The sequence below is a fragment of the Pleurodeles waltl genome, chromosome 7, assembly GCF_031143425.1.
Source record: "Pleurodeles waltl isolate 20211129_DDA chromosome 7, aPleWal1.hap1.20221129, whole genome shotgun sequence".
In the NCBI taxonomy this organism is placed as follows: domain Eukaryota; kingdom Metazoa; phylum Chordata; class Amphibia; order Caudata; family Salamandridae; genus Pleurodeles; species Pleurodeles waltl.
Genome location: NC_090446.1, coordinates 352,485,163 through 352,505,963, shown reverse-complemented (window position 1 = coordinate 352,505,963; position 20,801 = coordinate 352,485,163).

Below are 20,801 nucleotides of genomic sequence, written 5' to 3'. Positions count from 1 at the left end.
TGTAGGCCAATCAAACATACACTTTTAAGGGTCAAGACACTTTCACTGAGGTCTGGTTAGCAGGTCTCAGTACACTCTCAGGGTCGAAAAGCAAGCAGCGTTTCTCCCAAACCTTTGGGGGTATAAATACAAAAAGAGACATTTCTTTATGTGGTCCCACTCCAGACGAAATGCGATAAGCAACTAACCCTTATCCTGGTAGTCCTCATCTTCTAAATAGAGGAACCGGGAAGGCCATCTATATTGGCATGGTCAGTCTTAGGTCTGTGTGCTAATGTAAAGTCTATACCCTGTAGGAAAATGGACCACCTCAACCGCTTGGGGATCTCTCTTCTCATCTGCATCAGCCACCTAAGAGGTCTCTGGTCCGGTTGAACTTTGTAGTGAGTCCCAGACAAGTTAATGTCTCAGCTTCTTCAGGGACCAAACCACAGCAAAGGCTTCCCTCTTCCTGGCACTCCAATACTGCTGTCTGTGAAGGAGTCACTGGCTGAAGAAGGCAACTGGTTGATCATGATCCAAATCATTCACTTGTGACAAAAGTGCCCCAATCCCATGTTCAGAAGCATCTGTCTGGAGAATGAACTTCGTGCTGAAATCAGGTGCCTTCAGGACAGGTGCTGAGTACAAAACATTCTTGCAGGTGTCAAAAGCCTTTTGACACAGCTCAGTCAATCCAGATGCCTTTTCTGTGGTGAGTTCAATTAGTGGTGCTACTATGGTACCATAATCTTTAACAAACATGTAATTCCCAGTTAGGCCAAGTAAGGATCTGACTTGGGTATACGTTTTAGGAGCCTTCCATGCCAGAATTGTGTAGATTTTGGTTTGGAGAGACTGTATTTGGCTCCACCTACTTGGTGGCTCAAGTACACAACAGCTCCTTGCCCTATCTGGGACTTTCTTGTCTTGATAGTCAGGCCTGCCTGGTGCAAAGTCTGAAGCATTTCCTTGAGAAAGAGGAGGTGATCCTTCCAGGTGGAAATGAATACAGCAATATCATTGAGATATGCTGCACTGAAACTTTCCAAGTCTAAAATACCTCCTTTCAACAACCTCTGGAAGGTGCAAGTGGACTTTCCAAACCAAAAGGGCATCACTCTTAGTTGAAAGTGGACTTCAGGTGTAGAAAAAGCAGACCTCTCCTTGCCTCCTGGAGTGATGGCTATCTGCCAATACCCTGAAGTCAGGTCAAAGATGCTCAGATATGTTACAGCTCCAAACCAATCAATGAGGTCATCAACTCTTGGTTTGGGTATCAGCCTTTACCACTGCATTTAGGCCTCTGTAGTACACACATAACCTAATCTCCGGCTTCCATCCTTTGGGATTGTGTTTGGGCACCAGTACCACTAAGCTGGCCCAAGGATTACTAGAGGGCTTTATCACCCCCACCTCTACCATCTTACTGCTAGCCTTGACCTGGTCTGACAATCTGTAAATCTTACTTGTGATAGCCAAGCTGTCACCGGTGCTCACATCATGGGTACACCAAGTTGTTAGACCTGGATTCAGTGAGAACAACCCCACAAGCTGATTAAGCAGCTGATAGCAGCCCTTTTGTTGCTGGTCTGTGAGAGTGAGGAGAGAACAGCTACTTACACTGTATCATCTTAAGCATTTGATGTTAGCAGGTCAGGGAGAGGCTCACTCTCCTTTTTCTCTCCACCATCTGACACCATAAGGATCATGATGTCTGCCCTGTCATGGTGCAGCTTGAGCCTGTTAAACATGGATGACACTGTGAGGGCTCAATGGAGTACCTAAGTCAACCAGATACATCACTTCTGCCTTCTTTTTCAGGATAGGATAAAGCCCAGTTCACTTGTCCTGAATGAGCTGGCTACTACAGGCTCCAAGACCCACACCAACTGTCCTGGCGAATATTCTACAATTGGGAACTTTTGATCATACCAGTACATTACAAGCTCCTGACTGGCCCCCCAAGTTTCTGTATGCCTTCTTCGTCAGTTATTCTTGAGCAAAGGCCCAATACACAGACCACAATACCTTTCTTGGACTCTTGGACTCTTTGAGGGGTCTCTCTCAAACAAGCTTATGGGATCCCTTTTAGGGTGTCCAAAGAGTGTCTGAAGGGGTCTATAGCCTATTAAATTCTGAAAAAATACAGTGTAGGCAAAAATAGGCATGAGAGGAGATTATCCCATCTCCTCCTGAGGTTTTCATGCAAATGCATGATCATGCCTTTTATGGTCTTGTTGAATCTTTCTAAAAGGCCATTTACTTGGGGATGGTAGGGAGTCGTGAACTCCTAAGTCACGCCACACCCATTTCACATAACTCTCAGCTAGGTGGGCATAAAAGTAGAACCTCTATCTGATATGACAGCCTTAGGGAACCCAATCGTGGTGAAGATTCATAGCAGGGTTCTAGCCACTATTTGAGCAGTGGCTAACCTGAGGGGAATAGCTTCCAGGTATCTGGTGGCGTGGTCCACTCCCACCAAGATAAACCTGTACCCAGAACACATATCCACCTAAGGAGATTTTGTAGGTCAGGATAAGGAGGAACTCACTGTATTGTTGGGGGAACTCTCAATCTCCTGGTTGCCCGTGGTTTGGGGTCCCTTGCCTCATTACACAAGAAGCCTCTCTCTCAGTATACCTTATATGTGTGCCTTTTTGGTGCACACTGCATTACTCTCTTGTGCCCTGGCTGACTACAGTCAAAGCACACCCCAACTGTATAGTACTGGTAAACACAACGTCTGGATCAAAGTGCTAGGCATCAATGTGAAGAACGGTGTGTATTAAATTGTGTGATTGTGTGATCTCTCTGTGTAATACACTACCAACCTCTTTAGGACCAGTCAGGTTTCGTTTGTCAAGCCGTAGCTCAATCCTGGGTAGCTGTGGCTCTGAGCAGTCAGGCTTACACAAAGGAACAATTATAAAGCATTTAAACAGAACCAAAACAATTGAAGAAGGAAACACAACTCTCAAGAAATATGAAGCCAATTTATAAAAAAATAGCTTGTATTTTTATGAATATTTATGGCCACCAAAATTAATAAGACCACCCGAGATATAGATTTTTACAAGGAATAATAAATCAGGACTTTTCACTTAACCACAAACAATCTTTGTCAAATTTAAAAAAATTGACACTGAAACTTTTTCAAGAAATACATGGTTTAGCTGAAATGTGGTTACTTTGGGTGACCAACTCCTGCATGGAGCCAGTCAAAGGGACAATCAAGGTCCAAAGAAACTGTTACCTTCCCAAGAAAAGCAGTCTTCAGTTCAGGTCCAGGGTTAGTGACTCCTTGTTACTGACCTCTATTCAATCGCCCTGATGCAAGGAATTCAGGATGCGGAAGATGCTGCGCAGTTGATGGGAGTCTTCCTGGGGTCACTCCTCAGTCCACAGTCCTGGTGAGATGATTCTGGTCACAGGGGTTGACGTCCCTCAAAGTCCTGTCAGCAGAAGTCCAGTCACCCAGAACAGTGGAATCAGCAGTTTCATTCTTTTGGGGATAACATTCCTTCTGGGTGACCAAGAAACCTCTGACAGCTCTCCTGCGTCCACAGGCTTTGTGCAACTTTTAAGCATTGGTTTCTGGTCTCTTAGGCTCCACGGGGGCTAAGAGCGATAATCTGGTGATCTTGGCTACCATCTCACTAGACAGGCTACTTCAGTTTTTGTGGCCCTATCCTAAGAACAGGAAATAAGCCAACTGACTCTTAGAGTGTCCTACTCTGGTTGAGGCCCAGGAACATCTCCTTGAGAACACAACAAGCACATTCTTTTTGCTCGCTAGCCCAAAGTGCAGTCTACTTAGAATGAAGCCTCTTCTTTGCTGGGCCTTTTATGCAGCACGGAAAGCCTTCATTTGTCCTCTTCTACAGTCTGAGAACTAAATTCTGTGTGCCAGGGGTGCCCTTTTTATGCCCAGAAAATGCCATCAGGGGACATTGTTGTAATTACCCAACGGGCTACTAGTTTCAGTACTGTGAGATGACAAATTCCTGTGAAGAATGGCAACTTGCTATTCCATACTGCTCCATTCTGCCCACTGCCAAAATGGCAGAACCTCTGTCCAGTTCTTAAGAGCTTGGTTCCCCCACCTAGGGAGTGGCTACCTTTGGGCTATATGCCCAGAGAAAAAGCTGTTTGGCCACTGTGCTGTGTAGGTTATGACTTTTGCGTAACTCAGCAAGGTGTGCTTTCCCACCCATAGGTGTCACAGGTGAACTTGGTTCAATGCACCAGTGATAAATGTGAAAGACAATTTATTGTAGCTCTGCAAGACACCATGCAATGCGTAATTGATATAGAAGTATTGTTTTTTGGTTACTAACAATCCCATAAAGGGATCGTGGGCACTGTGGAAAGAGCAACAACCTTATTTCATTATTCACAGTATCACACACACTGTACTAAAAAAATAACACTTTTAGGCAAAAAGTATTTATTACTTTAGGAACAATCTGTTTCTCAGAATATCTAAAACAACTACACAGAATATTATGAAAACGGCAACAAGACACGATATAAATAATGAGAATAAAATGAACATTTCCAGAATTGTTAAAATGTCATTAAAAATGGCATCGAGAACCAAAAACACCCTAACATCTACTTCTGTTTGCTATACAAAGAGAGCATGGAAGGCAGAGAACCTTGCAATCTAGAGTTTCTGAGGGAGAAAAGACACCTTGCATACCTTGTTGACAGCAATAGCTGTCTTTGTCAGCAGAGGTGTGAAGACAGTGTTCCCTGCAAGGGGCAAACCCCCAGTATGGTAGCAGGCAGCCAGTCTTCCTCCATGGCTTGGCTTTATCAGCTTCAGTCTTCAGGAGAGATTTATCATCTGTGAAGTTTGCTGGCAGCAGACAAGACCATCTCTGGCAGAATCTTGGGTGATAATCTGGGTGAAGGACCTCTTCTTACAAAGGATTAAGTGGCAGCTTGTACATCCTAAATCTTGTCAGAAACTGGAATTTCTGGCATAAGTTTAGGAATGTCTGACATAGATTATGTACATCAAGGTAGGAGTCCCAGACATTTTCTTCTTTATTCAGACTACCTTCTTTTGGTTGTATGGCTGTATGTGTTGTTATTTGACAATAACACGGCGAGACGTAGACATTTGACCCAGATGAATGTTGCATAAGAGATTGTATTGTTAATATTGAAAAAGTCGATTTTGATGTGCACAGTGATGCGCTCATATATAAAAACAAAATCGCATCACTATTATTGAATTTACCCATCATGAACTCTCCATCAACCTGACTCAGAAATATGTGGTCAGGCAGGCTAAGAGGCCTATGCCTGAGATTACTGATTGACAGGTCATAGGTGGGGCGGCACATAGCCAGCAGACAAAAGCGTGAACAGGAAACTCAAATCAATCACACAGATAGGACCACAGTGGTCCAAGGAAATTGAACACAATAAAGCATACAATGCCCGAGGGGTGCACACCTTCCCAAAACATCATAAAGTCAGATCCCACAAGAAAGTAGAAACACTCAGCCATTCAGAGCACAGGACGCACAGTAGCATGCAGTGATCATGCGCCCCTGAGGCCAGACATCTAGACACATTACCCACTGGCCCTTTTTGCATCCACGCACAGTCGAGACCCTCCTGCATTTGTTATCAGGGACTTTATTTACGACTCCAAGACAACAGCCCGCATTCTTTACCTAAAAATGAATTGTTTTATGGTGCCCAGAAAAATGTATAAAACACTGCTAAGATCAATTGTATTTTGAGACAGTCCACAGACCCTGTTTCTGTAACTGTTCTCCCAGTCCTAGTGTTTAATTAAACCAACTGTTCCTGTTTTGCTACACACCTCTTGCCTTTTGTTTTTTCCAGGTAAATTCACATTTGACCAACATTTTAGCTAGCCAGCAAACCTTGTACCCGACTGCAATCGAAGGAAAAAAAGCACCCGGGCAGATTCACACTTGCACGACAAGGAAGGTGAGCAGACCCTGCAATTGATTGGAAGTTCTGCTGAAATTGTGGGGTGGAGGTCCATCCTGGAGCCGGCGTCAGACAGTAAGAGACTACATCAGCCTTAGTCCCTGCATTTGGCGTATAGTAAACTAGAAAGGAGCGTTAAAATTTTACCTGAGCGCTCTGCCACTGACAGAAATTTGGCATGTTACCTATTTTATGTGTCCAAACTGAGTGGTCGCAGGGCAGTCTCTGAGGCGTTCCCGCAGAAGTCACCCTTTTTTCGATAGTCAGCAAGCTAGGAAAGGAGAAAGTTGTTTGTCACCTTGACCGCCGGGCGTAACACAGATGTTACGCATGGGCCCTGGGTGTGATATTGGGCCAGCACCTTAATCTTGAGAGATGTTGTTCGCTTGGACTGCTGGGTGTGACACAGATGATACGCCTGTCGCCCGGGTGTGATACAGGGTTGAGGCCTCACCGCTTGAACTCCTTGGCGTTACACAGATGATACGTATGGGCCCTGGGTCTGATATACGCCTGGCACGTCAATCTTATTTTTTAGGCTGAAAGTGTTTTCTCAGTGCTACCGGTTTCTTAACACTGTTGGTGTCTGAAAGACATGAGAGGTGTTGTTCGCTTGGAGCGCTGGGCGTCACACAGATGGCACGCCTGACCCGTGGGTGTGATATAGGGTGTGATTCAGACATTAGAGAAAAAGATTTGGATCTGGGAGATTAGGTGTAGCTTGTTTTTTGGCCAAGAAGGGCCTCTGGTTGTCGGGCCTGTGGGCTTTCTCTGCATAAATTATTATTATCTTTGTCCCGGAGCCAATATTGACAGTCTGTTAGACTCACTTAGTCCCGTGTCCCATGCAGAGTTTCCCCTGGGCACAGGACAGCATGCACTAAGAGCGGGCTAAGGTTTTTTTTTTTTTTTTTTTTTTACAAAGTCATCATTTTTCCTGTTTATTATATTTGAAAATTGATGTATCTTTGGTGTTGTTGTGCTGATAAATTAATGCAACAGTATTTTGTCTTGAGTATTGTGTCTGTCGATGCTGTATGAAGGCGTTGCTATTTCTCACAATTGCTATTTAATACCAAAGTAAAGTTTGCTATTTGATGCCAAATTTCATGATGTTTGAATTAACAATTGCACTTTCTTCTAGGTTGTGACTCTTCATATGTATTGCTATTTGTGTTTGTGAAATGTTCATGTTGATGCATCAGTAAATAACGCTGAGCTCATAGTAAAGTAGTTAGCACTAACAATCCCAGTATATACAAGAGAATAACTTTAGGTTCCCTAAAACCAGAAAAGCTAGAGGTATCTGTCCATTAAAAACTGCCCAACTTGTCATGGAGTCCTGACTAAAACACATGCAAACCAGGTTCCCCACAGAGGCTAAAGAACTTCACAAGTTTTTCCACAAATGGCATACACACAGTAAGGCACACACGTTTCCCTGGCTAAAGAAGGGAGCCTTTGACACTAACATAATCAAACACCTGAGGACACACATACGGAGTATGTAGGGCAAAAGAAGGACAGGAGAGAAGCACTATTAGAACTATGGGCCATCTTCGAGGGAGCCCAGACTGATAATCCTATACCACAGCCAGTAAGCAAGGCGTCTGCACCTCCCACGTCCTATGCAGGAATGGAAGTGCTCTTCCCGATGCCTGCTATCTCAGCATTAGGTAATACCAATCCAATAGTCAAGGGATCTGGAGGGTCCCCTATCGAATAATGAACTGTTAGATCTAGACATGACCGTCTAACAGGCCAGCAGGCCCAGGCAATCCCAGCACTACCTCAGTCCAGTGCTAAAGCCCCCTGAAGGTCGACTCCCCACCCCTGCCCATCACAAATAGCCCATCGAACCTCAGCGTCATGGAGAACATGCTCACCCACTGGTTCCAGTGAACACACTCGAGTGACTGGGAGATTCATAACTGTTCCAGGCAGTGACACAACTAGCAGGAGTGAGGAAAGGGGCCCCAGTCCTCCAGGATCCAATGACAAGGGGGGAGCCACAGGGTTTTGTCAGGTGGCTGAAGAAACAACAGAAAGCGAGCTTGGGGATAAGTCCCGACCAAAAGGACAGAGCATAGCTCAGAATGAAGGAGGCAACCTATGTGGGATTTAGAAGAAAGGTGCAAACTAAGAAGAGAGAGCGAGAGAGAGAGAGAGAGAGAGAGAGAGAGAGGGAGAGAGAGAGAGAGAGAAAGAGAGAGAGAGAGAGAGAGAAAAAGAGAGAGAGAGAGAACACCCTCGAAGCACAATGCAAAAGTAGAGTGTTGCACCCTCCACCTGAGAAGAACAGGGGTAGGTACAGAGTACCATTTGGGGAAGAGTCGGAGGCAGGACTAGAGGAGAGACTTTTGGCTGGAATCCATGCCTCACTAGATAATCAGCATAGGAGAGGGGCTGACCAGGAAATAAGAGACCAGGGTAGCCTTGTGCAAACTCAACTTAGACGCAGGAGAACCAAGATGGCATGTTTGCGTGAGCACAAAGGGAGCAGCGAAGAAAATGTCCACTGCTCCTCCTGAACATGCAGGACAAACTGACCACAAGAGAGATAGTGGCCCGAGAGGAAGGCAAGATATTTGTGTGGCTATTTTGTCACCTGCTAGCCCATTGAACAAAGAGAAGAGACCAATATGTTATATCCTGGCTGGTGGGGGGATCCTTCGAACCAGAGGACATGGCCATTGCGAAAGATTGCATCTGGCACAGATGGGGAGACTCCAAGTGGAATTTCCCCTTCATGTATAATTGTGTAAGAAGATGGGAATGCTGTATTAGGGAGAAACCAGTGGAGCTACCAAAAGTGAAAATGTACTTACTACTGCAGAAGGGTATGACCGGGACCATCTAAGGGCCATGGGCTCAGACGGATAAAGAAGGGCTAAGGACCAAATTGCCACTATTGTTAGATTGGGTGGAAATTGGATCTCATGTTTTGAGAAGAACATCACCGGAAAAAAACCTAGCAATAGGCGATGTCAAAACTCTGCTAAGTACTCTTATCAGAGCGCAGAGTAATGCAGTCTTCACCCGAGCTCACATCCCAGTAATCACGCTGACAAACACCAAGCATGATGGGGCTACATTCAGTTTCTACAGGCACCAAATATGGGCAGTCAGAAGGAACTGTTTTCTGATTGCCCAGATGTAGGAGGGTCATTGGCAGAAACTATAAAACCTGGGGAGACCATAACCAATTTAATGGATAGAATGAAGGAATGATGGGGACAAAAGACAAGACAGTCATGGTCCAATACAGGCCCCCAAGTAGTAATCATTTACAATGTCCTCAAAAAGGGGCTGCCCTTTGAAATACAAAGTGAATTGGACAGTGTAGTGGAGCTCACATATTACACTTTCGCAAAAAGAAACAGGAAAAGGACAGGGAAAGACAGGAATAAGCCCAGAGAGACACCGTTAAGTTGGTCCAAAACAAATTGAAAAAGACTGCCCTCGACGGGGCCGCCTTAGCCACAAGCGTGCAAATGGCACCAGTTCTGATGGGAGCACCACCGCAAAACCCCAGAGAGTTTCAACCTTGCTACAACAACAGAAACCAGGGAGGTTGGCAGCAGCCAGACCTTAGAGAATTACTATTGCCACTGAATGGGCCATATGGCAGACAGATGCTGTCTAAAGGCAGATCACAAACAGAGGTTGATGAGTCAGGGCCAGTCCTCACAAAACCTCCATACACAAAGCCAAGCCCAGGGAAACCCATAATGCACTTTACACTCAGCCACAGGGAAGGCAGTCCTCCACCGTATCACCGCAAAAGGGGTCAGGTAGTTGGTCAAACACATGGCAAAGCAACCACAGACAGGGAATGCAGCCCAACAAGGAAAGGGCCATTACCACAGTAGGGAGGGGTAACTATTTGGAGAAGTAATGCCTTCAAATGCAGAACCCAAACGTGCAGTAAGTAAAAAAAAACAATGCGAATCATCCATGACACGCACACCTCAAAATTCACTGTACCAAAACTCCAAAGAAGGACCAACAAGACAACATTAGGTATTCAAGTCTTAACTTGCGTTTGGGCAAGTCGGGCTGTTGTACATGTTTTGTTGATGGGGTATCCTTACTAGAGTCTGCCATTCAGGGTGCCTGCTGGAGCCTAGGTCCCACTTTGCTGCTGAAGTGGGAGGGTTTGCTGGCCATACCCCGGGGAGGGCAGTCTGACAAGGAGGGGAAGGGTGGCTCCCCGACCAGTGCTTGAAAACAGGCCCCCAGGCCCCCACACCAACAAGTCAATTGGGACGGGTTCCGATCAGCAGGTCAGAAAGTCCCATTCTCGGGCACCCAGCCTGAAACTGAAATTCCTTTATGGTGTGTGGTCCCGACATCACCCCCAGAAAGCTAGCACCCTCCAGCCAAATGGAGGCACCCATTTAGTTCCAAAACAAAGCTGTTCTCCAGTGTCGGGAGCCAGGTTTCCAGACGCATGGGGTAGTAAAGACCCCATAACCTCCACAGCCCACACATTAAATTGGACAGATTGCGAAGCACCGCATGGCACCCAGTCAATAGAGGGGATTCACCAGAACAACTAGCCGTCCCAGTCCATTAATATAATTTGGGCAACATTTTATGAGTTCTTCGCCTTGTACTGGACTCTCTGTGCAGCAATATTTTGCCTCCTCCTTTCCCTTAAAGTTTACCAAGTAACCTAAGCAATGTTCCCTGTAAGGCGCACGCGTGAGCGCGCGCGCACCTTTCCTTCCCCCATCGCGCAGGCCCCTTCGGCAAGCGCGCATATTAATAAATAAGCCTTTTAGAGCGATATACGTGCTCCCCTAAGGCAGATAATGCTCATATTTGAATCCGGATCGAAGTGAATGAAAACAGCTTTTAAATGCCGCGGGGAGTGTTTTAAACATCATTTGGCGTACTTTAGCATACAAGCGAGCAAGTGATATTTATGTTGAAAATTAATGGTTAATGAGCTAGGAAATGCTTCAGAACAGTAGGAAATGTGCTGTTATCAACTTTTCCATCATTGTCATACTTCATAGTTGTTTATATGCATTATCACTTTCTCAGCTCAAATAAGCCTTTTAGAGCGATAGTCGTGCTCTCCTATTGCAGAAAATGCTCATATTTGAATCTGGATTGAAGTCATTGAAAACAGCGTTTAAAGGCCGCGGGGAATGTTTTAAACATCATTTGGCGTACTTTAGCATACAAGCGAGCAAGTGATATTTATGTTGAAAATTATTGGTTAATGAGCTAGGAAATGCTTCAGAACAGTAGGAAATGTGCTGTTATCAACTTTTCCATCATTGTCATACTTCATAGTTGTTTATATGCATTATCACTTTCTCAGCTCAAATAAGCCTTTTAGAGCGATCGTCGTGCTCTCCTATTGCAGAAAATGCTCATATTTGAATCTGGATTGAAGTCAATGAAAACAGTGTTTAAAGGCCGCGGGCAATGTTCCTCTGTTTTCTCTAACTGAGGTGTAGGTGGCACTTAACAGGTCATGTCCTTGGGGTGTGCAACCAGGTCACAAAACTGCCTTGATGCCCTATTGCATGGAACAATGATATCCCTTTTTTGCTTTAGTGGTATGGAGAGGCTAATGCCAAAGATCTTGGCTAGTTATGCGCTGCGCGCGCGTGAATGATCAATTTCTTGGCGCACGTATCCTTGGCTGCAGCGCACAGAGACCGCACACTGCCGCACACAGTGGAAAAAAATTAGAGGGAACATTGAACCTAAGTCTGATCGCCGGGTCCTGCCCCTCCAAAATAACAAAAGAAGCATGTCACAGGTTAGAAGCCTTTGGTCACAGCGGAAACTGCAGGTCCAACTATCCTGGGAAAGATGTGGTCTGAGGGAGGTGGGGATGCCTGGGAAAGAAAGTCCGAAAAGATCCATCACACCTCTGAGTGAGAATAGAACACAGAAATATGCTTACTTCCATATCAGGCCTAGCAATCAGCCAAAACACAAGACCTTACACACACCGTATGGAGGAAGCATTAGTCCCAATGTCGGACACCGCAATATCAGAAGCACATGTGGACTGTGGAACAACTCTCCCCTGTCCCCTCCGATTCACAACAATTAAGATAACAGATCACATGAAGATCTAGGAAAGCGCCCAAGGACCAATCAAAAAAAGCCCAGGGCTAATCCAAAAGAAGTCTCTAGAAAAAGGGCATAGTCAAGACACCTGGCCCCACTAGGGAGGGTCACGTTGCATACCACATGCTGGGACTAGAGGGATATATACACAACCTCAGAGTACAGTTGTGACACGCCTCCTCTTTATACATCGCCCCACATGTGTAGGTCGAAAGACAATGCCTGTACCAATGGCACCCACTGGCCCTCATTGTCTCCATGCAAAGTCGAGGCCACCGGCATTTGCTATCAGGAAAATTATTGACAACTCCAAGACAATAGCTCTACTTCTTTACCTAGAAAGAAATGCTGAAATTGTTTTATGGTGCCCAACGAAATGCATGAAAACACCACTCAGATCTATTGTGTTTTGAGACAGTCTTTAGACCCGGTTTCTGTAACTGTTCTCCCGCAACTCTTCCTGTTTTGTCACAAGCCTCTTGTCTTTTGTTTTTTCAAGGTAAATTCACATTCGAGCAACAGTATCTATGTCATTAATCAAAAAACGTGATGCTTCTTAGAAAGAAATCGTCTGGCAACACCTGCGTTTTAAGACAGACATGACAATGATTCTGCATAAATCAGGGAATATGGTAACATCTGTTGTCTAAGTTAAGGAAGATGGCGGCCTCTGTGAACTAAGATGGAGGATGGGGACTCGATAGGGCTCCTCTAGGGGTGACTTACATATATTAAGAAGGGAGTTTGGACCTTGCCATAGCTTAAAATGGTAATGTTGGGTTAGCAGTTTTAAACAGCTCTATTAGTCTGCACTGACAGGATGGGAGTCACATTTTACCATGCCCCACTCAGGGTGGTATAACAAGTACTGCAGTCCCTGAGGGACACTCTAATTTACAGCTGCTGGGTACCCGTGGTACCATATACCAGGGACGTAGGAGCAAATTAGCCTAGGCCTATTGTGTTATAGGGCATTGAAACATACATGTTTAAGTGTCAGGGCACCGGCATTAAGGTCTGCTGAGCCAACTTCAGTGCACTGCCAGAGTTGAAAAACCAGCAGCATCAGTCTAAAACAATGAGGGTGTCCAAACAAAAAGAGGCATTTCCATACAACCACAGTCTATTTATCTCATAATTACCACCCTGCATCATTCAAGGCATTCCAGTACTCTTCAACCTTGATCCAACCTGAGAGTGCATGCTAAAAGTACTTTTCAACAATATGTTGCTATACGTTCATAGTGATGGCTTTTTTCCTGTTTTAAACTATTGCATTAACAGAACAATAATACATAAACATGCAAATGCTATTTGTAGAGAAAACATTTATGTGTATATTGACCATAGCTAATATAGGACTACATTTCCAAATGGCTAACATTGATTGCCATGTTTGTTTTGTGATATGTTAACATTTTCTTTCTAGATAAAGCTATTGTGTGTAAAGTGTTTACTTTCCTTTGTGATTATCATGTCAATGTTTTAATAAGTAGTACTGTCGTGAAGGTATCTAAAGAGTACAGGCAGGTCCCTGTATCCCATCTTGCTAGAAGTTTGAAGAACACCAAGAAAAGCTGTATTGTGAGGATCCTTGAGAACCTAACAACCATATAATTGCATCATCTTGCTTTAACCTGATTGAATTGTCTCATGAGAACTGTGAATAGGTGTATCAAATTATAAAGTTGTGTGATTTAAGTTAGTGCAGAGTAGACTACGGACAGACTGGATTCCAATGCAGCTTAGAACATTGCAGTTTAGCAGATTTAAGCCCATATGTACGATATTATTATTTTTGAGATTCCTAAATAGCGAATCCGTAGAAATTTGGGAATGCCAAATTGGAATGTACGTACCCTGTGAGTTTCTAATAGCAATTACTACGGATTTGCATTCACTATTAAGGAATCACAATTTAGGAAATTGTAAAATTGTGATTTCCTAAAAGGAAAAAGAAACAGAGGCCCATATGCTTCTGGAAGCAGGATGATGATATCAGAGCCCAGGTGGAGGTGTGGCCACCAGCCAGAGGCCTAATTCACCGACTGGAGGCAAGGAGTGCTCCTGGACCACTGCTGCCAGTACTACAGACTAACACAACACCATGGCTGCTGAGGAGGGGAAAGAGGTTGGGAGTAGCAGTAAGCACAATGCAAAGTTCCCAGCATGGACCAGTTGTTTGCAACGGCCCCTGAGGCCCAGAAAACCAGGTTCTGGAATAGGATCCTTGAGAACATCAACTCTGTAGGAGTCATGCAGAGGACGATCCCTGAAATCAGAAAGACGTGGTATGACCTGCCGTCCAGTACCAAGGACAGACTGGTCGGCAGGAAGGCAGAGGGATGTGGGACCACAGCACCCCTTTTTGACTCCTATGGGGGACGCTAATTGAGGGGACCCTCGAAAAAGAGAGTGCCGCAGGAGTCACAGACATTGACACCTCCATCCCAGCAGACACCAGCCAATGTAAGTCATCTTCCCTTCACTTATCATCCATAACATAATGCCAGCCGATCTTCATATCATGCATCACAGCATGAAATACTCCACTGAGGTGCTTGGCCCACCCAGGCAATGCATCATGGGAGTTGTAGTGCACATCATTAGCATGCTGTACTGAGTGCTGATGACCACACCAAATATATGTGTACAACACACACAGGTCACACAGACATGCAGCAGTGTCACAACATTATTGTGGCCATACATTCGCCATTTAATTACATTAACTATATACATGTATTTCCACAGATCACAGCCTGGATGAGTCGGGACCCATGGCAGCCAAAAGAGCCACTGGCAGTGATGTGTCACTGAGCCCACGACAACCATCCCCTCTGCCCATCGCACCAATACCAACTAGCAGGAGAGCCACAATGTTGCGATCTTGAAGACAGCAATGGGGAACAGTCACATGGCAGGGACCCCACAACAGCATAGCGGAGGACACTGTGAAGGCACACAGACACCGTGTCTGACATGTCAAATACACCACCCATGTATGGTGGCATGGAGAGGTCCATCCTCAGCACAGAGCGCCTGCAAATCAAAAAATAAGTTCAGTGACTGGGCAGCTGCAACACATGGCAAAGTCTATGCATAGCATGGAAAAGGGACATTAGCGTTGGCTAGCAACGATGGAGCAGGAGCACCGTCAGCAGCACCGGCAGGTACCTGGCCTGCTTTGACAGCTTCACCTTTTCAATCAACCGACTGGCAGCTGCAACATTGAGCCTGGTAAGGTGGAAAGTGAACACACAGATGAACATGGCACACTGCTACCACAATGTCACTTGTGAGCTGGTGCAGGTCACAGATGCTTTAGAGCACATCCATGCACACATTTTTTAATCCCCAACATCTCCCACATCTGAGAGAGAGAAGGACTCCAGCCCAAGTGGCTTCTCTGTCCAGGCACCATGCTCAACCAGGCGTTCATGCCGCAATCCCTCTGAAACGGACTCAGCTTCAGTCCCACCACCCACTGCTGGAGAAAAAGCACCCAACCCTAGGGGCTGCGAGGAATGACTCCCAAGTAGCTCAGTGGGATGAGTTGCCTTTGTCCATCCAGCACCTCATTTACTTTGTTCATATTTTGTTTACAATGTGTCATCCACAAGAATGCAGTTGCCCCTTGCTGGCTATGAAGTGATAGCCACCTAATTAAAAGGTGGTCACTCTGTTGTGCACCAAGCACTAACCCATGTGTGATGTCTCATTCTATGATGTGCTGTAATTTACCTCATAAATATTTGTTTGTTACTTCTGTCTGTCATTCATGTCTCTCAACTGCACATGTACCCTCCTGTGGCAGCTGCAGTGGTAGTAAGTGAGTGGTAGAGTCAGACCCCGGCTCTATGGGGATGTTGTGCAGAACTTTCCCCATCACAATATTGTGCAATATGGCACAAGTGGCAATAATCTTGCCGCATGTATCCATTCTGTACATTAGGGCCTCACCGGTCTTGTGTAGGCAGGGGGAGCAAGACTCGAGGATCACAAAGGTCCTCTCAATAATGGAGCATGTTTTCCTGTGTGACCTGTTGTATATCTTTCACTTCTAGTGCGTGGGGTCAGGTACAGTGTGAGGATCCAGGGACGTAAGGCATATGCTCTGTCTCCTTAAGGGCATGAGAAGGGACACCATTAGATGACATGTCACACAGTATCCTGCCCACTGTATGCATTGTGTCTGCAATTCACTTACCTAGAAGGAAGCCATCGCCAAACTCACCCTGTGCCATTTGGGTATATATTCTACTGTGGCAGAACCTGAAGAGTTGTCTATGCTGAATGGGAATCCGGCCACAAGGTCTTTTATGAAACAGGAAGCATCACATGCTATCCGCACATCGAGTGAGTGTGTGCTTTTTCTATTTCCTGTAAGTGGATTCATTTGCTAAGGGGGACATATGGCAATATGTGTGACATCGACACAACTATAACATTGGGGAACTGTGCTTTGTAGAACACAAGGGCCCTCATTACAACCTTGACAGGCGGCTGAAGCCGCCTGCCAAGGTTGGACCGCCAGGCGGCCGCCAATGCAGCCACACTCCCGCCACAGTCATTTTGAGATCCCCGCCGGCCCAGCGAGGATCACAGCCGCAACACAGGAGCCGGCTCCAAATTAAGCCGGCGGTGTTGCGGCTGTGCTTTTCACTGTCTGCATTGCAGACAGTGAAAAGCTGCACGGGCCGTGTCATGGGGCCCCTGCACTGCCCATGCCAGCGGCATCGGCAGTGCAGGGGCCCCCAGGGGCCCCACGACTCCCCGTATCGCCAGCCATTTCCTGGTGGTGCAAACTGCCAGGAAAAGGCTGGCGGTTGGGGGACTCGTAATCCCCTGGGCAGCACTGCAAGCAGCGCTGCCCTGGTGGATTAAATCCGCTGGGACTGAAGTGTCGGTAAACCGCCGGTCCCGGCGGTGCGACCGCGGCGCTTCCGCCGCGGTCGTAATACCATGTTGCCTGTTGGCGGTGCTTCTGTCGGAACAGCCCTGGCGGTCTTTGACCGCCAGGGTTATAATGACCCCCAAAGTTTTGTTTTTTGCAGTGATTGAGGGGTACTTCTAAATGATATGTAATGGCTGATTTTGCTCACCTTGATGTTCAGGAACTTGTGAAAGAACCTGAACAAGGCACTTTGAGGCACTCCTGCTGCCACTGCTATGACCCCCTGTTAACTGCTAGGATAGCATTGCTTCTGAGTGTTGGGGGCTGTAGCTGATGTTGTAAATTAGCAATTAAATCAAGTATACCTGACTGCTGAGTCTATACCTCCTCAGTCAGTTCAAACAGGGTTACCCTCACCCTAAATATCCTCTCCTGTCTCCTCCTCCTCTGCCTCTCCACCAAAATCCTCATCCTCCTTGCCAGAATTTACAGAGCTGGCATAGGGAAAGAGCCTGATGCTTTTTTGAGGACTTTTTATAGTTTGCATCCAGTTACCACTTGCTCTGTATCATTGGTAATTGCATTTCCTAAATGGCCATTTTGTGACTAGTCACAATTAGGAAATCCTTTGTACATGTGGGTATCGAAATCGCAAAAAGGAAATCCCTATCAGCGATTTCTTATATCGCGATTCTCTAAAAACAATTTCTTCTGGGTGGAAATCGCATTTTGCGATGCCGCATATTGTACATACTGAAAGGTGGTTTTGCATTTCTCAATAGCCCGAAATAGCCATTCGGTTCATTAAGAAATGCAAAAAAAAATTGTACATATGGGCTTTGAGTACTCTCTTAATGAGATAACTGTCTTTCCATTTGGCTTTCCCTTTCTGGTGACTCCATGCTGATTCTTCCTCTAATATAAGAATTTAATTTTAATTTGGTATTGTATATTAATCAAGCATACACATTTTGATCATTAGATGATACTAATCCAATATGTTTGCCTTTTGTAAATGTTTAACCTCTTAATAAGCCTTAATGGTTAGAAATTGAATCATTCTGCGTCTTTCTTGTAGAGCCTAATGTGCTTCACATTTATAGCTGTGGACGTAGGCTCGTGTCAGACTTCTGGCGGCTGAACGCAACCCGCGGTGGGTTCCACGGTGTTCCACAGATCTACAAGGTTTACGGGAGTAGCGAGCAGTGGCCGAGAAGTCGTGGCTGCTTCAGTCCACCCTCTTAACCTTCCTTCCACTAATTGAGCCCGGAAGGCCCCATACGGTCTTCCCTGTTTTCTCACCCCAACAGCCATTATAACCAGCTAGAGGTGGACCGAGTCACAGTCCAGCCACCGACCATCCACCCCAGGAGCAAGCAGAGGCCAAGGAGGCTAAATGAGTCCAATGAAACCTGTGATAGCAAGCAAAGGAGGAGGAAAAGCCGCACCAGAGCATGAGGAGTGCAATAGGCACAGACAGTACTAACCTTGTCGGAGCGCGGACATGGCCTGCTTAGAAGCACTGGGGCAGCCTATCATTTTCCACTCTTGCAACTTAAAACTTTATACTCACCTCACTAAGCCTCTGAGTTACCTTGTGCTGAACACTACTCCCTTTTGTATGGACCTTACCAATTACTAATTCCTTGTTGCTCACCGCACAATGACTTCTACCTAGGGACTCAAGCCATCTGATTTGCTTGATCTGCTTGACTGCTGACAGCACTGCTACTGTTGCTGCTGGGGCCATGGGCTATGGCTGGACTACATGTCCCAGAGGCCCTGGGAGTGAGGAATGAGGTGGGAGTATACTCCAGTATATGCCAGTCTGACGTATTTAAGCACCATTCTTACTCCACAGAGTGGGAGGAGGGCGGACGGACGAGGCTGTGGTGGGCCACCCCCTTTTTGTCTGTTGCACTACAGGTACTGTTATTTTATTATTAGCCTTTGTTTCTTTTCATTGGGAGTGTAAGGAAATGCCTCCTTGGCATGGTTACCCCCTGACTTTTTGCCTTTGCTGATGCTATGTTTTGATTTGAAAGTGTGCTGAGGCCTGCTAACCAGGCCCCAGCACCAGTGTTCTTTCCCTAACCTGTACTTTTGTTTTACACAATTGGCACACCCTGGCATCCAGTTAAGTCCCTTGTAACTGGTACCCCTGGTACCAAGGGCCCTGATGCCAGGGAAGGTCTCTAAGGGCTGCAGCATAGCTTATGCCACCCTGGGGATCCCTCACTCAGCACAGACACACTGCTTGCCAGCTTGTGTGTGCTGGTGAAGACAAAACAAGTAAGTCGACATGGCACTCCCCTCAGGGTGCCATGCCAACCTCACACTGCCTATGCAGTATAGATAAGTCACCCCTCTAGCAGGCCTTACAGCCCTAAGGCAGGGTGCACTATACCATAGGTGAGGGCACCAGTGCATGAGCACTGTGCCCCTACAGTGTCTAAGCAAAACCTTAGACATTGTAAGTGCAGGGTAGCCATAAGAGTATATGGTCTGGGAGTCTGTCAAACACGAACTCCATAGCACCATAATGGCTACACTGAAAACTGGGAAGTTTGGTATCAAACTTCTCAGCACAATAAATGCGCACTGATGCCAGTGTACATTTTATTGTGAAATACACCCCAGAGGGCACCTTAGAGGTGCCCCCTGAAACCTTAACCAACTACCTGTGTAGGCTGACTGGTTTTAGCAGCCTGCCACACTCGAGACATGTTGCTGGCCACATGGGGAGAGTGCCTTTGTCACTCTGTGGCTAGTAACAAAGCCTGCACTGGGTGGAGATGCTATCACCTCCCCCTTGCAGGAGCTGTAACACCGGCGGTGAGCCTCAAAGGCTCACTCCCTTTCTTCCAGCGCCACAGGGCATTCCAGCTAGTGGAGTTGCCCTCCGGCCACGGCCCCACTTTTGGCGGCAAGGCCGGAGGAGATAATGAGAAAAACAAGGAGAAATCACTGGCCAGTCAGGACAGCCCCTAAAGCAACCTGAGCTGAAGTGACTCTGACTTTTAGGAATCCTCTATCTTGCAGATGGAGGATCCCCCCAATAGGGATAGGAATGTGACCCCCTCCCCTTGGGAGGAGGCACAAAGAGGGTGTAACCACCCTCAGGGCTAGTAGCCATTGGCTACTGCCCTCCCTGACCTAAACACACCCCTAAATCTTGTATTTAGGGGCTCCCCTGAAACCTAGGAAATCAGATTCCTGCAACTTACAGAAGAAGAGGACTGCTGAGCTGAAAACGCCTGCAGAAGAAGAAAGAAGACACCAACTGCTTTGGCCCCAGTCCTACCGGCCTGTCTCCTGCCTTCAGAAGAAAACTGCTCCAGCGACGCTTTCCCTGGGACCAGCGACCTCTGAATCCTCAGAGGACTGCCCTGCTTCCAAGAGACCAAGAAACTCCCAAGAACAGCGGCCCTGTTCAACAAAGACTGCAACTTTGTATCCAGAGAAGCAGATTTAAAGACCCCTGCAATCCCCCGCAAGAAGCGTGAGACTTGCAACACTGCACCCGGCGACCCCGACTCGACTGGTGGAGAACCAACACCTCAGGGAGGACCCTCCGGCGACTCCGAGACTGTGAGTAACCAAAGTTGTCCCCCCTGAGTCCCCACAGCGACGCCTGCAGAGGGAATCCCGAGGCTCCCCCTGACCGCGACTGCCTGACTCTAAAATACCGACGGCTGGAAAAGACCCTGCCCCCGCAGCCCCCAGCACCTGAAGGATCGGACCTTCAGTGCAGGAGTGACCCCCAGGAGGCCCTCTCCCTTGCCCAGGTGGTGGCTACCCCGAGGAGCCCCCCCCTTGCCTGCCTGCACCGCTGAAGAGACCC